The 3,160-nt window shown below is 53.5% G+C and overlaps 1 pseudogene; it reads left to right on the top strand.

Annotated features, from left to right (window-relative positions):
• The first annotated feature begins 643 nt into the window (after positions 1 to 643).
• Positions 644 to 767, top strand: LOC134899833 (U2 spliceosomal RNA; annotated as a pseudogene).
• Positions 768 to 3,160: the final 2,393 nt, after the last annotated feature.

Genomic DNA, 3,160 nt, shown 5'->3' with positions numbered 1-3,160 from the left:
GCACATTGTGACATCACGTGTGTCGCATAATGATGACATCACATGTGTCGCATCATGATGACATCATAGAGTGTGCATCATGATGACTTCACAGAGCCCTCACACTGTAGTGAAAAATTGAAATCTGCCAGGATGAACGGGTTGGTTGAAACAATCCAGATTTTAGAGACAGGAGGTTCAAGGCAGCCAGGGAACCTTCCATTGCAGAATGAATGTCCCACTGCTTAAGTGATGAAGTGCAAGTGCATAGCATTGTGTCAATGTGATAAGCACGGAGCCAGCAGGGACAGACGGGACGGGCGGCAGACGTCTGGTGGGTGTGGTTGTCGGAGGCGGACCAAATGCAAATGATTGTGCATCAGCCAGCCAGCCAGTCAGTCAAGCAGCCAGCAAGACAGGAGAGGAGAGAAAACTCACGATGCAGGAGTGAGTGATGGAATGTGGTTGCGCGCGCCTGGGTGACTGCCTGCTTGTCAGTCCGGACTTCTCCTTCCTTCCTCCTCTTCTTTGCTGTCGTCGCCGCCGCCAACAAAAGTCAAGTCAATCTGCAGATAGTGTAAGCGTGCGTGGGGGAGGGTGATTCTCCATGATGGATTGTAGATCCTGTTTCGGTTGCGCCGGTCCCTCAGCCCACATTCGGGTTATCGCTTCTCGGCCTTTTGGCTAAGATCAAGTGTAGTACCTGCTCGAGGGAAACACAGGGTGGAGTATCTGTTCTTACACTAGGAGCGTGAGAGGTTCCTAGATGTGGAATGGAGAAACACTTTGTGGAGTACCAAATGCTGGGGTGTGGCGCTGCCTCTGGTCGAGAGGGGAGAAAAACTAGGCTTAGTATCCACCGTCCTTCTAAGGGGATGAAAAAAGGCCCCTTGCGTGGAGTGGAGAAAGGCCTGGTCTAGTATCTCTTCTCGTACTGGGGGTTGACCCTGGCACCGAGTGGGTATGAAACTGGGTCTGGCTGAGAGGTCGGGAGCAGCTAGAAGCTCGAGGTGTTTCGTGCCCCTGGAACTGGAAGGGACAGGGGTGCCGGAAATGCACTGGGGTTTCGAGCCACCTTTGCACTAAGGCACTTTTAGCACTTAACACTTCAACCCTTCCTGTCTGCACCCACTTCCTTTGCCCTGGCCTTTTGGCTAGGGTAAGGAAAATTTTTTATACCCCCCGGCCTTCTGGCTGGGGCTTATTTATTTATTTATGCCCACTCACGTGTTTTGCACTTGCGCACAGCACTAGCACTTTTTATGTTTTTTGTAGTGTGTCATGTCACGGTTTTGTTGGGGTTAAGGTGAGACCCTTATGGGCCACCCTCTCTCCTAAGTTGCTGAGGCCCTCTCCTTTTGGGGAGGGCCAGAGGCTGATATCGGTCCCCAGGGGGAAGCTTCGGCCAACCCTGGGGACACACGAGGGTCCCTCCGCGCTTCGGCAAGGGGGGACCCACAGTCCCTTTTTTCCCTCAGTAGGCCTTCGGGCTCTGAGGGTTAGGGGAGTAACGGGGCCCTTCTCCTTTCGGAGAGGGTCCAAGAACCTTCGCCCCCAGCACGTTTGGTCACAGACACTGGGTGATGAAGTCACGCACCTCGGGCTTCGATAAAAAAAATAAAAAAAAATCTGTTCTTATCACAAATCCTTTAGGCAGGGCAGGACCCCGGGCAGTGATGGTCTCCCAGCAGAGCTCTACGTAGCGCTGTGGGACCTCATTGGACCGGACCTGCTCGAGCTGTACGGGGAGATGGTGGTGGAGGGCAAAATGCCCCCATCACTGAGGGAGGGAATGATCACGATCTTGTATAAGCGTAAGGGGGAGAGATGTGAGCTGAAAAATTGGAGGCCCATCTCTCTCTTAAACGTGGACTACAAGATCCTCGCCAAGGTGCTCGCCAACAGGCTGAAGGCTGTCATCGGACAGATCATTCACCCGGACCAGACCTGCGCCATCCCTGGTCGCAGGATTGCAGACAGCCTCGCCCTCCTCAGAGACACGGTCCATTACATCAAGGATCGGAACGTGCACGCGGCCCTGGTCAGTCTTGATCAGGAGAAGGCCTTTGATCGTGTCTCACATGAGCTGATGGGCAGGGTTCTGCATAAATTTGGCCTCGGTAAAATGTTTTGTACGTATGTCAACCTGATGTACCTTGATATCCACAGCTCGGTGCTGGTGAACGGCTGGAAGACTGACCCCTTTAACATCTTGTCCGGGGTCAGACAAGGCTGCCCTCTTTCACCTCTTCTTTTTGTTTGTGTTATAGAGCTCATGGCTGTATGCATCAGACGGAATCCAGAGATCAGAGGGATCGCCGCACCGGGTCGTGACCGACGAGAGGCCAAGTGTTCGCTGTACATGGATGACGTCACTGTCTTCTGCGCGGATCATCGTTCGGTGACAGCACTCGTCCAGACCTGCGAGAACTTCGGCCGAGCCTCAGGGGCCAAAGTCAACTGCGGGAAGTCAGAGGCTATGCTCTTCGGAAAATGGCACCTGTCATCCTCTGCACCATTTCCTTTCACCATCAAGCCAGACCTCATCAAGATTCTGGGAGTCTGGTTCGGCGGCGAGGGTGCAGCCCTGAGATGTTGGGACGAGAGACTGGCGACTGTTCGCCAAAAGATTGGATTGTGGAGCCTCAGAGATCTTACCATCGAGGGGAAATCACTTGTGCTGCGCAACGAGATTCTTCCCGTTCTGCAGTACACCGCGCAGGCCTGGCCACCACTGGCAACCGTCTGCAGGGCCATCACACGGGCAGTGTTTCACTTCATCTGGGGCTCCAAGATGGACAGAGTAAAGCGGTCAGTTATGTACAAGGAGCCCCTCAAGGGTGGGAAGGGTATTCCAGATATCCCAACCATGCTTCGAGCCTTCTTCGTGTGTAACTGCATCCGCAGGACAATGTACGAGAACTCGAACGATTCTGCAGGAAACTCCATGTCCCGTTTCTTCCTCCTGCCTCTTTGGAGGAATCTCGGCTGGGACAAATGGGACAGCTCCATCCCTTACAACTGGAACACTCCGTGGTTCTACCTGGACGTGTCCAAGTTCGTGAGGGAACACCAACTGGAGGGAGTTAAACCTGACTTATGGAAATCAAAGACGATCTACAAGCTCATCAGAGCTAAAGACGATTTGGAGCCGATTCCGGGGCTCCCTTCAGCGACTGCC

The sequence above is a fragment of the Pseudophryne corroboree genome, chromosome 3, assembly GCF_028390025.1.
Source record: "Pseudophryne corroboree isolate aPseCor3 chromosome 3, aPseCor3.hap2, whole genome shotgun sequence".
In the NCBI taxonomy this organism is placed as follows: domain Eukaryota; kingdom Metazoa; phylum Chordata; class Amphibia; order Anura; family Myobatrachidae; genus Pseudophryne; species Pseudophryne corroboree.
The sequence above is the reverse complement of the archived record's forward strand: the minus strand, read 5'-3'. Positions and strand labels throughout refer to the sequence as shown.